General features: G+C 44.6%; 1 protein-coding gene across 2 annotated transcripts in view; it reads right to left on the reverse strand.

The window, feature by feature from the left end:
- Positions 1-17,517, reverse strand: part of RAI14 (retinoic acid induced 14) — a 254,013-nt gene extending 236,496 nt beyond the window's left edge. For both annotated transcript variants that reach the window (XM_077462880.1, XM_077462879.1), the window contains exon 1: positions 17,352-17,517. The gene's annotated coding sequence lies outside the window, so the exon portion shown is untranslated. The remainder of the gene's footprint in view (positions 1-17,351) is intronic.
- Positions 17,518-18,873: the final 1,356 nt, after the last annotated feature.

Here is an 18,873-nt window from a genome sequence, read left to right on the forward strand (position 1 = left end):
GTGCTTTCACAGTGGGGTGGTGAGAGGAGAGGCGCTTTGCAGGCACTCTGCAGACGCTATTTTTTAGCGCTATAGCGCCTGTGAAGCACCTCAGTGTGAAAGTAGCCTAATGGCTCGTACACACGATCCGAATATCGTACGAAAACTCATCCGAGGAAGAATCGTACGATTTTCGGATCGTGTGTACACTACTTTTGAGAGCCAATCACAACAGTTCATCCGATATTATTCGACCGGACAAGCACGAAAAATTTTCCTTGTACGATTTTCGTTTAGTCAGTATAGTTGTCGCCCGAACATACAATACAAATACAGTGCAACACATATCTGCCATCACTTCCAATTTTTTTATTTCTGTCGAATTTTCGTGACTTTATTTACCTATTCAATTTCTACTTGCGACTATTAAGCGAAAAAGGTTGTACGATCGTGTGTACAGCCCATTAGGCTGGTTTCACATGGGCTGTCCAATTAGGTAATCAGCTGTGATTGGACACAGTTGATCACATGGTAAAGGGCCGCTGTGATTGGCCCTTTACCGCGATCTGTGATGAGCTGTGTCCAAAAGTTTATGCGTGTGCATTGAAGGACAACTATGGAAGACCTCCCAGAAATAGAGGCCTATGCAGTAGCCATCTTTTGGCTATGGCACGGGCAGAAAGCGATTCATTTTAGTTCGTTTTTTTTTTTTTTAGTTTTTTTTTTTTTAAGGTAATGCGTTCCGTTCCATTATTGAGGCATTTTGCTGCGTTCTAGTACAGTTGGTGGCAGAAAAAAATGCAGCATATTCATATTCTACTTTCATTGACTGTAATGGAAAGCACTGCAATGGTGTGAGTTTTGCCACTGGAATGCATGTAACCTACCGTCCATGCATTGTGTGAACCGGCCCTGAAAGCCATTCATTGGGTTATCAGGGTCAAAAACACCGACATACTCCTGACAACTATTGTCTTGTCCTAATTTAGTCCCTATTCTTTCTTCCTAATATTTTTATCTTTACTTGTCACCTTCAGTTACTGGAAAGCGATTTCCTTCCTCCATAGCGGTCCCAGAACCTTCTCTGAGCCCCCCCCCCCCCGGAGCCATATTCTCAGTCCTCGCCTGGGAGATAATCACCAGCCAGCCAGATGGCATTACAAAGGCCCAATATAAAAGCTCAGCAGGCAGATAAGAGGTCTGGATAATCCAAATTTATTTTAATGAGGTCACTAAATGTATCAATCCAAATATTTGAACACGCATGCATTGTCCTCCGGCTGACGGCAAAGTAGTAGCTCTTCTGCATTATTGCGTGCAGCCATGAGAGATGGGATTACATTGTCACAACCTGAATTCCAACTTCATGTCAAGCGGCCTGTCGTAGCGAATCAATGATTAACAAGAGTCGGCGATGGAAAGGTCGGGATTATGAGGAGCTACGCTGGCAGCTGGAGAAGTAAAGGGGGTTGGAAGGAACAAATAAAAAATGAATGGGAACACTGTTGGCTATTGAGTAATAATATGAGCAATCTATTTTGGAGTTTATCATTCAGTGCACCGTTATTCGTCATAAATATAGGTGCACACAATCCAGGATCAAGGCAAAAATAAATAAATAAAATTCAAATATATATTCTTATTTAGAAACGTCTCTTCTATTGCTCTCAATCTACTCCAGGGTGAAAGGGTGGCTATGTTCCTTCTCAATGGTACCACTGTAAGCAGGAACGTAGCCACCCTCTCTTGCTTAGTCCCAAATTGGACTAGAAACCCGTGACGAGTTTGGGCATGTTGGCACTAGGATCTGAACCTACATATGCAAGCTCACCAAGAAGCGGTCACTTGCTGTGATCTGACTTCCTGTTAGGGGGTGGCTACATTCCTTCTCAATGGTACCACTGTAGGCATGAACATAACCACCCTCTCTTGCTTAGTGCCGAAACTGATGAGAGAACAGGGATGAGTTTGGTATGTTCAGACCAGGCTTCAAATCTATACATGCAAGCTCACTAGAAAGCTGTCACTTGTTGTGATCCGATTTCCAATTAGGGGATGGCTACCCTCCTTCTAAATGGAACCACTGTAGGCATGAACATAACCACCCTCTCTTGCTTAGTCCCGAGTTGGACTAGAGACCCGTGACGAGTTTGGGCATGTTTGTACTAGGATCTGAAACTACATATGCAAGCTCACCTAGCAGCTGTCACTTGCTGTGATCCGACTTCCCGTTAGGTGGTGGCTACATTCCTTCTCAATGGTACCACTGTAGGCATGAACATAACCACCTTCTCTTGCTTGGTGATGAGATTGACGAGAGAACAGGGATGAGTTTGGCATGTTCAGACCAGGCTCCAAACCTATATATGCAAGCTCACTAGGAATCTGTCACTTGCTGTGATCCGACTTCCATTTAGGGGGTGGCTACGTTCCTTCTCAATGGAACCACTGTAGGCATGAACATAACCACCCTCTCTTGCTTGGTCCTGAGTTGGACTAGAGACCTGTGACGAGTTTGGTCATATATGTTTGCACTAGGATCTGAGCCTACATATGCACGCTCACCCAGAAGCCGTCACTTGCTGTGATCCGACTTCCTGTTAGGGGGCGGCTACGTTCCTTCTCAATGGAACCACTGTAAGCAGGGATGTAGCCACCTTCTCTTGCTTGGTCCCAAGATGGACTAGAGAACAGGGATGAGTTTGGCATGTTCAAACCAGGCTCCGAACCTACATATGCAAGCTCACCAGGAAGCTGTCAATTGCTGTGATGCAACTTCCTGTTAGAGAATGGCTACGTTCTTTCTCAATGGTCCCACTGAATGTAGGAACGTAGCCTCCCTTGCTCAGTCCCAAGATGGACTAGGGAACAGTGATGAGCTTGAGCATGTTTGGATTAGGATCTGAATTTATGAAAGCTCACCGGGAAGCAGTCAAATGTACTACCCAATCATCTGTGTTCAGGACATGCCTTGTCCCACAGCTGCAGGTATACAAGCACCTTATACACTTGCGTCTGCAGGGCGAGGAATGCCCCAGCCGATGAGGTTTAGCCAGTACAGGTGACAGCTTCCTGTGCCCACCTACCCACAGCTTCTTTATGTGCAGGTGTGATCTTTAACCACTTCACGCCCTAGGATGTAATATGACTTCCTGGACTTTGAGTGGGGATATCTGAATGATGCCTGCCGTAACAGGCATCATTCAGATATCATATTTTTCAGCTGGCGATTCCCTGCACCTTAAGAACAATCATGGCAGCAGTTCAGCCGCTTGATCGTTCCTATAGGCGGCGGGGTGGGACATCCTGCCGTGCTATTGGCGAGCCGTAGAAGGAAACCCATCGGCAATGTAAGTTTTCCATAGAGCTTACTGGTGACCAGATGGTCCCCCGCAGTCTCTATGGTCTTCGGAGGCCCAGGCGCGATTTTATGAGGCCACGTCCAGCCTGGCAGTTGTAAATACTGGCATGTAATTTTTTTTTTCTTGATCTCAGCCTTTCCTGCCTAGAGGAGATATGTGGGGTCTTATAGACCCCCACATCTCTCCATAAGGAGGACCTGTCATACCCTATTCCTATTACAAGGGATGTTTACATTCCTTGTAATAGGAATAAAAGTGATAAAACATTTTTTTAAAGGTAAAGTGTAAAAATAAACAAATAAAAAAAAAACAAAAAAAACATTTTAATTGCCCCCATCCCCGCATGCAAAAGCAACGCATACGTACATCGCCACCACATATGTAGAAGGCGTTCAAACTACACATGTGAGGTACCGTATCACTGCGAACATTAGAGCGAGAACAATAATTCTAGAACTAGACCCCCTCTGTAACTCTCAACAGGTAACCTGTAAACATTTTTAATGTCGCCTATGGAAATTTTTAAGTACTGATATTTGGTGCCATTCCACGAGTGTGTGTAATTTTAAACCGTGACATGCTAGGTATCTGTATACTCGGCATAACATCTTTCACATTATACAAAAAAATTTGGGCTAACTTAAATGTTTTGTTTTTTCTTATTCATGAAACTGTTTTTTCCCCCCAAAAAACAAGTTTAAAAAAATTGCTGCACAAATACCATGTGACATAAAACGTTGCAACGATCGCCCTTTGATTACCTAGGTCAGTGATGACGAACCTTGGCACCCCAGATGTTTTGGAACTACATTTCCCATGATGCTCATGCACTCTGCAGTGTAGATGAGTATCCTGGGAATTGTAGTTCCAAAACATCTGGAGTGCCAAGGTTCGCCATCACTGACCTAGGTTCTCTGCTAAAGAAAAAAAAAAAACACATATAATGTTTTAGCAAAAAAAAAAAGTGATTTTTATATGTAGGAGAGGAGTGCTAGAATAGGCCTGGTACAGAGTATGGAAGTGGTCACGGCTGGTGTATTCAGCATTGTATAAAAGAACACATCCCAGCCACCCCTTTAGCCCCTGTACACACGGTCGGAGATTTCGACAACCAAATCCGTCGGATTTTGTCCGTGGGATCTTGTCCGAAACTGTTGCATACACACGGTCGGACAAAGTTGTCGAAAAATCCGATCTTTCAGAACGTGATGACGTAATTTCGTTACGATGGGACTACATTCAGGCTAGTAGCCAATAGCTTTGATGTAGGAATTTGATCTAAGCATGCGTGGCACTTGGTCCGATCAAAATTCTCTACACATGATCGGAGTATGTCCGATCGGCCCAGTTGGTCGGGAAATATTTCCAACAAGTTGGAAAATTGGGTCCGACGGATATTCCGACGGAATCAGTCCGATGCATACCACACACAGTCGGATTATCCGACAACACGGTCCGATAGGACACATTCCGACGGATTCTCCGACCGCGTGTACAAGGGCTTAGACATGCATTTCTTCTGGCCACTGGGTGCTGCAGACTTTAGCTGTGCACTCTGCTGAACATTTGCTTGATTACACTGTATTAGAGTGTAAACAAGCAACTGATCAGCAGATTGCACATCTAAAGTCTGCAGCACACAGTGGCCAGAAGAGATGAGAGCGTCTAAAGGGATGCAGCAGACGTTGTTTCATATAACACTCAAGGCAGCGTGCTGTGATGTTTACAGGCCCCTAGCACTAATCTCAATCTAGCTATAAAGAAGACCAGCAGACAGAACCAGTGATGATATCACCTGGACTAAAAGGAGGCATTTTTGGAAAATAAAATTATGTGATTGAAATATTTTATTTGCATGTATACATTATACTTCAGCTTTAAGCAACAAATTGGTCACCAACCAACATGCAAGCCCCAAATCACTCCAGACAGTGCTTACGGAGGACTGAGAACTGTGGATTACCATAGGCCCATCAATATAAAGTGAGCACAATCCACTCTCTAAGGCCCCTTTCACACGGGCGGCTGTTCTGCCGCTGTTAAAAACATGTTTTGTTATTTTGAAATTCAGAGAATCCTAGCACAGCGTTCACTTGCAGTTGTACATTGCGTTTAGCTGCGTTTAGCTGCGTTTAGCTGCGTCTGCGTTTAGCTGCGTTTGGAAAATTCTTGCCATTTCTGATGTGCTTCCTATTGTTTTTCTTTCCTTGTTGCCGCTGCTATCTGCAGGAGAAATAGTACACTGCGATTACCTGCGGTTATGTGCTTATAGCTGCGCTACATCGCACCTGGACGCATACAATTCTATTTTTTCTATTCGCACCGAACCGCATGTAACAAAATCGCGGCTAAACGCTGTGTGTGAATGGGGCCATAGGAAAGCATTGTGTGCTTTTAGCTGCGGTAGAAAACTAGAAAATCCGCAGCTAAAAGCACCATTCTATCCGTCCATGTGAAAGGGGCCTAAGCTGCTTATTCTGTAATTGATTTTCTCTCACCTGGCATTTAGCAAAGGTACTAAATTGTAATGGATGACATACTGGAGGATTTTTTTTTTTTTAACGTTGGTCCCACTGGCATCCACTTGTAAAGGAAATGCGAGTCTTGGGTGGACAGTCCGACCTTCTAAGTATGAAATCTAACACTAGTATCGTTTTTCTGGGTGTCTGTGAAAGCCAATGGAAACCTTTCGCCGACTCTCCCTTTTAACATAGCAAATTTCCTTTTTATGGCCCAATTTAGAGTTATATAACAGCAAAAGGCATTCCAAGGTGGCTGTAAAGTTGTTGATGAGTCTCCCTCCCTGTGATGTCTGGATATACTATCAGTATTACATCTGAGTGTAATAACAATCACAGCCCTGCTAACTATATAGCCACACACCCCGATACCATGACCCCCGTGGCAGTGACGGCACACCTGCATGTTGCCTCCCAACACGGGCTAACAAACCATCAGCGCTCAGGGAGTCCTAATATTCATGTCTGCAAATTATTTTTAATTGCAAAGAGGACCTTCCACCTACATACATATTAAAGCGGAGTTCAGCCTGTTTTTTTTTTTTTTTTTTTTTTTAAAGTCAGCAGCTACAAATACTGTAGCTGCTGACTTTTAATATATGGACACTCACCTGTCCAGGGACCCCACGATGTCAGCACCCGAAGCCAACGTTTCCCCCGACCCCGGGTGCAGGCGCCGGCATCCTTACTAGGGGAAATAGGATGTTTTTTTTTTTTAAACTGTCGGTTTTGGTTTCGCTTTTTGGCCAAGTGTATCCTAAATTACCGGTTTCAGCAGTGGAATTTTCATTTCGCTTCACCACTATTTTGTCTTTTGGCATAAAGGTTTCACATGAATAAAAGCTGACCATTGTAAGCACCCCTGTCAGGGCACATGTCCACATGTCCATTTTCTAAATGTCAGAATCTGCATAGGTACTCTGGAATATAACCACCCACACCTGACTAGACCGCATGAGCCAAGGACAGGTTCTCTTTAAAGAACAACCCCAAGCAACAAGTCAAAGCAATTTCAATGCATTTCAAGGCCAGTGTGCAGCATTGATAGAACTGCCGTACTTCACCCTCAGCGATCCGTATCCTTCACACTCTGCTGGCACTTTTCAAGAACATTTTATCAAATTTTGGCAAGTAGATATCCAGACTGACAACACTCGGTGCATTGAACACAAAGAATCGATATGTTATCCAATGTCACACAGAGTCAACACTGGTTTGTGAACAGGTGTTCTATAAAAAAAAAAATTCTACGTGACGCTACCAATCAGCAGTTCCAGGTATGAAAAAGAAAGAAAAAAAACAAAAACACACTTGGCCATATAAAATTATTTCAAAATGCGTGCCGAGGAAGTCCTCTATGAAATCAAAATATTCATCCAATAAAGCCTTTGTATAAAATCTAATCAATTTAATAAGGCTGTGGAAATTAAAGATTAATTCCTTGTTTAATCGATACATTTTTTTGATAGATCAAAATTCTTTTGATCGGTACTCACCTCTCCACCGGCATCCTGGTCTTCAGGGAGTTCCGTCACAGATCCGGTGAAGTCACGGACATCAACGTCACTGGGGAGGAGTCCGGTGACGTTGAAGTTCTGATTGCACGTAATTCGTACGGGGGAGGAGCTACGCATGACGTCACCTGCTGCTGCCCTACGGAACTAACAAACACGATTGTCGGCTTTACATGCTGTGTTATTATCATCTTTATGTGAGTAGTTTGTGTTTGAACACAAAAATTAAATCTTATACTTAAGTGGTGAGCACTTAGATCTTTTCTTTCTACCCATTACCTGGCGTCCTTGCTGAGATCTAAGGAGACGTGAGAGAAGTTTATGGTCCGTGTTAACCCTTTTGATACCCGCTTGCATGACCACCTGTTTGCACAGGGGTCCATGCCATAAGGTGAGGGTGATTAGTTAGACTGGAGGTGGAGGGATTGTCCCACTACTGTGGAAAAAAAAAAATGACTTACGTCAGTGCTACAGTTTGAATTTAAAACGTATTTGTGTGAACTGTGAAGTTAAGTCATGGATTGTGGAAACTAACTAGTGTTGGGTGATTGTATATAGTGTATACCACATTTACCACTGACTAATGCAGAGTTGCAATGCAAGGAGATCAGCTAAAAGTAGTTGGATCTGTATGTGCGTTATAATTAATTGAAATTAGTTGATTAAAGTGGTTGTAAAACCTTACAACACACTTTGACCTACAGGTAAGCCTAGATTAAGGCTTACCTGTAGGTCCAAGAAATATCTCCTAAACCTACACGGTTTAGGAGATATTTGCTGAAAGACAGGCACCCCTGTCTACGGCGCATGCGCCGTAGACAGCGGCGCGCAGGCGCACTGAGCGCGGCACCGCCAACGGCGAATATGCCGTGCGTGGCGGCTCCCATGCGTGGCATATTCTATTCCAATGTTCCAGTGATCTCTTCATCCAGTTGATATGAAAACTCTCATTAAATGGCTGCGGACATCCATGGCATGGACATTTTTGTGCTCATCTCGGGTACAGAAAAATGTCTACAATTTAGGTTTCCATTGCCCCACTCCGTAAAGTAAACCCAATCTGACATAAAATGTTTCTAAGCCTAATCATACATGATTCTTTTTTTTTTTATCGTTCAACCTGAGCCGATTTCCCCATCCACACATTGGAGATGGATGGGGGAATCCTTCCCGCTGTGGTACTGTATTCTGACAGCAGGACTTCCTCGCCATGAGAACACAATGATCGGTGGCACTGGTCATTTGGGAAAAACTTTACAAGCAGGTTGCACACAAAGTCAATTCAATAGATCGGCCTGTGAACAACCAGCTAGCCACAGACATGGATCAAAATTTGTCCGGTCCTTGCCGAGCCTGCCAAATTTTAATCCATGTATGGCTGGCTTAAGGTAACTATAGCAGCAAAGAACTTTTGTGGTAACTGCGGGTTCCTAAGGCCTCATGCACACTGGACATTTTTAATGCTATTTTTAGGGGGCATTTGGAGCTTTTTCTTGCCGCTAAAAACACCTGCATGTTAGCCTATGTGTCCATGAACACATAGGCGTTTAGAAAAAAAAAAAAAACCACTGCCGACGCGTCCAGGAGCAGCAGGTTTTTCGGGGGCCATGGTGGCCAAAGGGTCTTCTATGTCTGAAACACTTCTATAGGGTCTCCGATGGCTTGTCCCTCACTGGGTGCTTTAGTCCCACCTGCTTTCCACAATGTCACTACAGTACACAGTAGTAAATTTGCAGCCCCAGGTGGGGGGGGGGGGTATAAAGAGTTTGTAATGGAGAACAGGCATCCAATACCCTTCAAAGTGTTTTAAAAGCAAAACATTTTTCAGCTGCCATAGGTCCTCAAGGGAACAAAGTTCGAAGTCGCTGCCCATTAACCAGTTAGTATGCATCTTCTTTTGCAACACGGCTTGTTTTTTTGATGGCCCTGCTCCTTGCAAGTTTTACACCCATTTTACATGGGTGATCTGTCTGTTTTTGACCCGTGATTAGATAGATGAAAAAAAAAAAAAAACATACCACATCTTCAGGTCTACTTTTGCAGATTTGACTAGATATGGGCGGACACAGGCAGATTCAAATCCATTTGCATCCAGCCACCCATGAGGATTACATGGGTCAGTTTGGTCTCCAACACAAGACTGAGGAAAACATCCTGGGCACGGATGTATTATCCATTTCTGTTCTGATCCGTCCCGAAAAGGGCACTAATCTCCGATTCCATGCTCAGATGGAATGGAAGGTGCCCATATGGAAGGGGCCTAACTGGTAAACATCAGCACCTCTACTGCTCCAACTAAGTTCTGGCATTTGACAGTTGAATTATTATTATTCTACAGGATGTATATGGCGTCAACTGTTTGGCCAGTGATGGGGCAGGGCTTAATTCTGACTTGGACAGGAAACAAGACCCTATATACCACCCGAGCCTAGGATACTAGGGCTTCACAGGGAATCAGTTTAAGGTCAGGTAGATCTTACACTCGATATTTGTCGGATAATCTGAAGTAGAGTGTACCATAAAATTGTGACGTATGTGGCCAGCTTTAGGGCTCATTTACACTTGCGTTTTTGATGCTTCTTTTATGCTTTTTTGAAGCTTTAATGAAGCTTGGCAAATGCCCTGTGTGTGTTGATTTTCTATTTGTTTTAACGGTGCCCAGTAGAACACTGGCTCAGTAGTACACCTGTTCAGCAGATCCCCAGCTCTTTAGTACCCTTGCTCAGCAGATCCCCAGCTTATTAATACCCTTGCTCAGCAGATCCCCAGCTTATTAGTACCCTTGCTCAGCAGATCCCCAGCTTATTAGTACCCCCAGCTTTTCTGATCCCCTACTCAGTAGTAACCCCCAGCTCTGCTGATCCTCTGGTGTGCTAATCTCTCTCTCTCTCTCTCTCTCTCTCCCTGCTATATTGCTTCCATGCTGCTCACCATGTGTAAGCCCTTGTACACACGGTCGGAGAATCCGTCGGAATGTGTCCTATCGGACCGTGTTGTCAGATAATCCGACTGTGTGGGGTATGCATCGGACTAATTCCGTCGGAATATCCGTCGGACCCAATTTTCCAACTTGTTGGAAATATTTTCCGACAAACTGGTCCGATCGGACATACTCCGATCATGTGTAGAGAATTCCGATCGGACAAAGTGCCACGCATGCTCAGATCAAATTCCTACACCAAAGCTATTGGATACTAGCCTGAACGTAGTCCCGTCGCAACGAAATAACGTCACCGCGCTCTGAATGATCGGATTTTCTTGGTCCGACTGTGTGTATGCAACAGTTTCGGACACAATCCGTCGGACAAAATCCAACGGATTTGGTTGGCAGAATGTCCAACCGTGTGTACAGGGGCTTACATCTGCTAGCCTTTGCTGCTTTGGTTGCCAAGCTCTGCTGATCCTCCAGTCTTTTCTCTCCCATCCCCACTCAATTTCTGCTATAGCGTTCCCATGTTGCGCATCACGTGTACCGTCTGCTAGTTTCTCCGCTTCAGTCCGGACCCCGCTTACCTTCCTGCTGCTCCTCACTGCACACCAGATGTGATGTCTGCACCAGACACTTCCAGATTACATACACATGAATTGGGAGTGTTGATGACGTCTTTGCGGTTCGCTTGTTAGTTTCCCAGTGCATCCTGGGATATTTCATGGGTCTAAGCCCCTGTACACACGGTCGGACATTCTAACAACCAAATCTGTTGGATTTTGTCTGACAGATTTTGTCTGAAACTGTTGCACACATGGTCGGACAAAGTTGTTGGAAAATCTGATTGTACATAACATGACGGCGTTATTTCGTTACGACGGGACTACGTTCACGTTTAGTAGCCAATAGCTTTGGTCTAGGAATTTGATCTGAGCATGCATGGTGATCGAAGCATTTTGTCTGAAAATTTTACCGGCAAGTTGGACAAAACGGTCCGATAGGACACATTCCGTCGGAATCTCCGACTGTGTGTACAAGGGCTAATACCTCCAAAACAAAGCGAAGCTAACGCTGAATAAAAGCCTCTCAAAAGCTTCTGGCGATTTGAAGCACCAAGAAAGCGACACGGGGTTTTTAAAGCATAGCCAGGCAAAAAGCATTTAAACAGGATTGTAAGCTTACAATTTTATTTAGTGACTTGGCTTTGATTGGCATTCAGAATGCCTTAAAAAAAAAAAAAGCGTGTCAAATTCCACATTTTGAAGCAAGTGTAAACAAGCCTCTTACTGAGCCTACAATACAACCATGGAGAGAATCACAGATCAGATGGAAAACGTAAAATTGATGGCGTCCCTATTGCAAGATTTGCTGGGGGAATTTTACATTTAAACAGCATGTGCCAAGGACAGAATCTGAAAATACTCTTTTCTATCAAGGTGAATCCTGTACAAGTCATGTACGTTTCATACACAAAAAAAAATAAAAAATAAAACGCCCCAGCCCATGTTGTGAATGGGATGGAATGTTGCTAAGCACAAGAACCCAAAATGTTCCTCAAGTAGAGGGCCAAGGCCAAGGTTGTCCCAAGGCCGCTTTACTATAATATAATAATAAAAACGGTTTGGGGTGAATCATTTTTTGCTTTACTTTTTACTGTCATGTACAAGTTTCTAAACATATGTTTTATTTTATATCCATTTTGTATTCTTTATATCAATTCTTTATTTTTAAAAACAAACATTTAATACGCTGTGTGCACCCATGACACCAGACCTTTATGAGATTTCTAAAGATTGAACACGTCATCGATTGTCTCTCTCTGAGGCTGGTTGTACACATGTATGACCCATTGCAGTGCGTTACTGTGCGCTGCATTAAGGCACCTAAATACGAATGGGCTGCTAAAGCACCATAACATGACCCTTTGTACGCAGCGCCAAAACACATGCCATGTGCATCTGTGCTGGTTTGTGTGTTGGGGTACCATTTACATTTTATGGAACCACAGTATGAAATATACATTCCCTTTAGAGGCGCGCCGAATGGAAATTTTGGTGTTAAAACCAAATCAAAATATTTAGAATGTACTTGGCCGAAAACTGAAAACGGAAACCGAAAATGACAGTTTTTAAAAAAAATATCTATATTTTTATATATAATTGTATTATATTCAACTTTTTAACCACTTCAGCCCCGGAATGTTTTACCCCTTTAATGACCAGGCCATTTTTTGAGATACAGAACTGCGTTATTGTAACTGACAATTACCCAAACAAAATTGATGTCTCTTTTTTTCCCCCCAGAAATAGAGCTTTCTTTTGGTGGTATTGGATCACCTCTGTGTTTTTGAGGGGTTTTTTTGCACTATAAACAAAAAAAGATTGACAACTTGTATAAAAAAAAAAAAAGGGGGATTACCTTCAGGGGCAATCAAAGGGTTAAGTGTGTCCCTATAGGGTGCTTTCTTAGTGTGTGGGGGATGGACTGACTGGATGAAGACCAAGATTCATGTTCCTGCCTAGCAGGAACACAAGATCTCCATCTTCTCCTCTGTCAAAACGGCGATCTACCTTGTTTACATTTAATTAAAATAAATGGCTGCCCTATGCACAAAACCCAACGTCACACTACATTGTGTGAATGGGGGGCATTAGATCTACATTCTACAATCACCATTTCATATGCACACCTATATACAAGGGCCAAATTAGAGAGGAGCCAATCAACCAAATGCAGGTGAGGTCCAGGCCAGACCTGGATAAAAACCGGGGACTCCAACACTACAAGGCAGAAATGCTGACCATCGACACACCGTGCTGCCTAATTGTGGTATTATTTGGAAATTAGGGCCGAAACAACTTTATTGATTGACAACTAATCGATTATGAAATTAATCGATTACTATTTTCATAATCAATTAATGGGCCAGTAACATAATGGGGTTAAAATAACTAAAATTAGCCCTTTAGAGTACAAAAAGAGCAAATAATCTCTACCGTAAATTTTTATTTCACTGTTGCACATAAAAAAAAAAATGAACCCCTTACAGTAGAGATTATTTGCTCTTTTTGTACTATAAAGGGCTCTTTTTTTTTTTTTTCTTTAACCCCATTATGTTACTAAACGTCTTAGGCCTTGTTCACACCTGTGTGTTTTTTGGTGCTTTTTGCAGAAACGCACTACAGTTCATTTAACGTTCACATCTGTGCTTTTTGCAGATTCTGCGTATTTGGAAAGGGTCAGCGAATGGAGAAGCTGTAGAAAAGCATGTAATGCATTTTTGCAGCAATTTGTATTATTTTTTTTTTATTCTGCCCAACAACAAAATTGGCCCAAAAAGGGCATAAAAATGCAAAAACACAAATCGCAGCAAAATCACATGTGCAAAAAATCAGAACGCACAGCAAAAAGCGCGGCAGAAACAGATCAAAAGCAAACTACATAAGTGCGTACCGAGCCTTACGCCGGCCAGACAGATCAATTTTCAGACGAGAATATTCAGACGAAAAATCTTTGTACATTCGCTGAATGAAGGAATCTTGTTTGAAATCTTCACTTGCTTTTAACATTCGGTTTTAAAATTAATGAAATTTATGAACAAAAACCACTTACACTGTCTGAAAATCCCTTTCACCAAGAAGTTTTCTATTATTTCTAAAAAATTTCCCTTCACTGTGGTTGAAAAACAAACATCGATTTGACCCCACTTACGATTAGAAAATCGAACAAGCGTTCTTAAAATTACATTTTTTTTTGAAGGATGACATTGTTTTTGTATGGCCAGCATATAATATATTACAGTTCTGTTTGAAAATCAGGGAAACAAACAGTCTAACTTTTTTTTTTCTTTTAAATAAAAAAAAAAAAGTGATCTCTGAACCTGATGGTATTTACTAGATTCAATATACAGTATATCTCCTCTAATAGTATATCTTCTCTAATAGCATATACAGTATCTCTCTTCTAATAGCATATACAGTATCTCTCTTCTAATAGCATATACAGTATATCTTCTCTAATAGCATATACAGTATCTCTCTTCTAATAGCATATACAGTATATCTCCTCTAATAGTATATCTTCTCTAATAGCATATACAGTATATCTCTTCTAATAGCATATACAGTATCTCTTCTAATAGCATATACAGTATATCTACTCTAATAGCATATAAAGTATATCTCTTCTAATAGCATATACAGTATATCTCTTCTAATAGTATATCTTCTCTAATAGCATATACAGTATATCTCTTCTAATAGCATATACAGTATATCCCCTCTAATAGCATATACAGTATATCCCCTCTAATAGCATATAAGGTATCTCTCTTCTAATAGTATATCTCCTCTAATAGCATATACAGTATATCCCCTCTAATAGTATATACACAGTATATCTCCTCTAATAGCACATACAGTATATCTCTTCTGTCTGTTATTCTCAGAGTGGATTCAAGATTTGACTCCCTAACCATATAGTTGGTTATTTATTTTTACCACTGCATAGAGATATTTAAGAATAAATGTACTTTTTTAAAAACTTTACATATTAACTAAATTATATACCACACTTTTTTAAAGGTCATTAACCGATTAATTGAAACAATAATCGGCCAACTAATCGATTATGAAAATAATTGTTAGTTGCAGCCCTATTGGAAATAATAAAAATTTAAAGGCACAAGCAGGCACTAGGGTGGTAGGCTGTGGGTCATGTGATCTGAAATGCTTGCCAGGCCTTGAGTAGGGGGGACACGTAGTTTATACAGGTGACAGGAAAGGTTCAAACCCCTCTAGCCTTATCCTTCAGTCCTCTCTGTGTGATCACAGCAGACCTAACCTTACAGGACAGGTCCACTTTACCAGGCCCCTTCTCTTCCTGCAGCACAGAGCAGCGTGACACCTGTAGAAATTCCAAGGGGTTGGGTGTCATACAGGTGGATGCAGCGGGTTGTTTTGGTAATGAATTATTTATGCCGTCGCTGTACGGCTTTAGTGTTAGGAACACAATTCTAAATCTACACAGAGCCATTGCAAATTCTGATCAGTGACAACATTCACATGGACTCTCTGGGGTTGATTTACTAAAGGCAAATAGACTGTGAACTTTGCAAGAGCAGTTGCTCCAGAGTTTAGTAAATGAGGGGGAGCTCTGCTGACTTCCAGCATCCAATCATGTGCCAGCTAAAAAAAAACAAAAAAAAAAAGCATTTTTGCTTGCACATGATTGGATGATGAATGTTAGCAGAGCTCCCCCTCATTTACTAAGCTCTGGAGCAACTGCTCTTGCAAAGTGCACAGTCTATTTGCCTTTAGTAAGACCCCTTTCGCACTGGGGCGGTTTTCAGGCACTTTAGCGCTGGAAAAAGCCTCTGCTCAGCGCCTGAAAACCGCCTCCCATTCATTCACTGCGGTGGTGTGCTTCTTGTGGGACGGGAAAAGTCCTGCAAGGAGCATCTTTGGGGCAGGTTGGGAGTGCTGTATACAGTGGCCCCCAAAACACCCCCCACGCCCATTTCAATGGATGGGAAGCGCTTTCAAAGCACTTTATAAGCGTTTTGAAACTGCAGCAAACTGGTGTTTTTAACTCCTTTTTTGAGGTTAAAAGCACCCTGCTAGCAGCCGAAAAGCACCAATTAAACAGCGGTAAAGTGCCGCTGTAACAAGCTAACACGCCCCAGTGTGAAAGGGGTCCTAATCAACCCCATTGTGTCTGTGCAGGTCCAACCCCAGTGATCTGTGACTCCATCAGACTGTAAGATCTAAGGCACTATATACACACACACACACACACATACATATATATATATATATATATATATATACACATATACACACACTTTCTGTATAGCCCAGTGCGCCACGATCATTAAAAAAAGAAAAAACATAACATGAAAAGGGTCGTGTCCACCCCAAAGTATAGAACAGATTCTTTTTTTTTTTTATTAGAGTGGAACTTCACTCTCCCAATCAACATTGGTTAGTTTTAATCCTCATGCTGCTGTTAGCATTAGTGAAAAGATAGGAAAGTATAAGACTCCTTTCACATGGTGGCATTTTTCAGGTGCTAAAGGGCTAAAAATAGCGCCTGTAAAGCACCTGAAAAAAGCCTCCGGGCCGCTTGCAGGACGTTAGAAAAGGTTCTCCAAGCAGCGTCTTTGGGGCAGTTTAGGAGCGTTGTATACACCACTCCTCCACCGCAAATACCCATTGAAATGAATGGGCACTGCTGCTGAAGCACCTGCAAAGTGATTCGGCAGCGGCGATTTTTGGGTGCATTTAACCCTTTCTTCAGCCACTAGCGGGGTTAAAAATGCCCTGTGAGGGTTAGGTGTAAGCTTGAAGAGAGGGTTAGATGTAGGGTTAAGTGAGGGTAAGGTGCAGGGTTGGGGAGGGTTAGGTAGGTTAAGTGCAGAGTTGGCAAGCGTTAGGGAGGTTATGTGTAGTTTGGGGAGGTTAGGTGGAGTCTGGGGGTTTAAGTTGGGTTGGTTAGGTGTGGGTTGGGTGCAGTTTGGGGGTGTAGGTTGGGGTGGTTAGGTGTGGGTTGGGTGCAGTTTGGGGGTGTAGGTTGGGGTGGTTAGGTGCAGTTTAGGGGTGTAGGTTGGGTTGGTTAGATGTGGGTTGGGTGCAGTTTGGGGGATATTGGGGATGAGGAGGACCTGAGAAGCTCTCTCTCTCTCCTGGGCACAGTGCCCCCACACTGCTCTGGCCCCTGGGCTCCATGCACCGGATGATGAGGATGGGGATGAGGATGAGGAGGATGGTATACAGAGATGAGGAGCCCCCGGAGGATTGTACATGAGGATGAAGGTGTGACATCTCCCGTCATACACGGTTATGAATAGAGAACATGCGGGGGGATCATCCAATGAGAATACAATGGTCACCCGCCAGTACACAGCTCCGTCTATTCTCCCCGGGATCGGTCACCTCGGGTCCCCCCGATCCTCCAGACATGAGGACATCCCCGGTCCCGGCACCGTCCATCCCCCACCATATGTCCCCCCCGGGCACATTATCCTCCCGGATCCCCCCCAGGCACTTACCGGGCCGGGCGCTCCCCTCCTCTCCCCCGACACATGTCACTGTCCCAGTGCCCGGATCACACTCCTCTCCCGGCCGGCTCCTCTCTCCTCTCATAACTCTCCTCTCTGATCTTTGGACTTTTCTCTCCTCTTTTGTTTGCAGTTTGAAAGTCAGCGGAGGAGAGACTCCGGGGCGCCACCCAGCGTCCGCCCGGCGGTACTACCACTGTCACCCGGCGAGGAGTGGCCAGCGACAGCGAAGGTGTTCTCCCCCCTCCCTCCCCGGCACTGGATCCGACCATTCCCTACTGACCCACCCTCACTGGATCCGACCCTTTACTACTGACCCACCCTCACTGGATCCGACCCTTCCCTACTGACCCCCCCTCACTGGATCCGACCCTTCCCTACTGACCCCCCCTCACTGGATCCGACCCTTTCCTACTGACCCCCCCTCACTGGATCCGACCCTTCCCTACTGACCCCCCCTCACTGGATCCGACCCTTTCCTACTGACCCACCCTCACTGGATCCGACCCTTCCCTACTGACCCCCCCTCACTGGATCCGACCCTTCCCTACTGACCCCCCCTCACTGGATCCGACCCTTTCCTACTGACCCCCCCTCACTGGATCCGACCCTTTCCTACTGACCCCCCCTCATTGGATCTGACCCTTCCCTACTGACCCCCCCTCATTGGATCCGACCCTTTCCTACTGACCCCCCCTCACTGGATCCGACCCTTCCCTACTGACCCCCCTCACTGGATCCGACCCTTTCCTACTGACCCCCCCTCACTGGATCCGACCCTTTCCTACTGACCCCCCCTCACTGGAGCCGACCCTTCCCTACTGACCCCCCCTCACTGGATCCGACCCTTCCCTACTGACCCCCCCTTCGCTGGATCCGACCCTTTCCTACTGACCCCCCCCCCCTCGCTGGATCTGACCCTTTCCTACTGACCCCCCCTCGATGGATCCGACCCTTTCCTACTGACCCCCCCTCACTGCATCCAACCCTTCCCTACTGACCCCCCCCCCTCTCTGGATCCGACCCTTTCCTACTGACCTCCCCTCGCTGGATCCGACCCTTTCCTACTGACCTCCCCTCGCTGGATCCGACCCTTCCCTACTGACCCCCCCTCGCTGGATCCGACCCTTCCCTACTGACCCCCCCCCCCTCTCTGGATCCGACCCTTTCCTACTGACCCCCCCTCGCTGGATCCGACCCTTTCCTACTGACCTCCCCTCGCTGGATCCGACCCTTCCCTACTGACCCCCCCTCGCTGGATCCGACCCTTTCCTACTAACCCCCCCTCGCTGGATCCGACCCTTTCCTACTGACCCCCCCTCGCTGGATCCGACCCTTTCCTACTGACCCCCCCTCGCTGGATCCGACCCTTTCCTACTGACCTCCCCTCGCTGGATCCGACCCTTCTCTACTGACCCCCCCTCGCTGGATCCGACCCTTCCCTACTGACCCCCCCTCGCTGGATCTGACCCTTTCCTACTGACCCCCCCTCGCTGGATCTGACCCTTTCCTA

This window comes from Lithobates pipiens, unplaced genomic scaffold (assembly GCF_037356315.1).
Source record: "Lithobates pipiens isolate NorthernLeopardFrog02 unplaced genomic scaffold, aLitPip1_a1.2 Scaffold_3, whole genome shotgun sequence".
Classification (NCBI taxonomy): domain Eukaryota; kingdom Metazoa; phylum Chordata; class Amphibia; order Anura; family Ranidae; genus Lithobates; species Lithobates pipiens.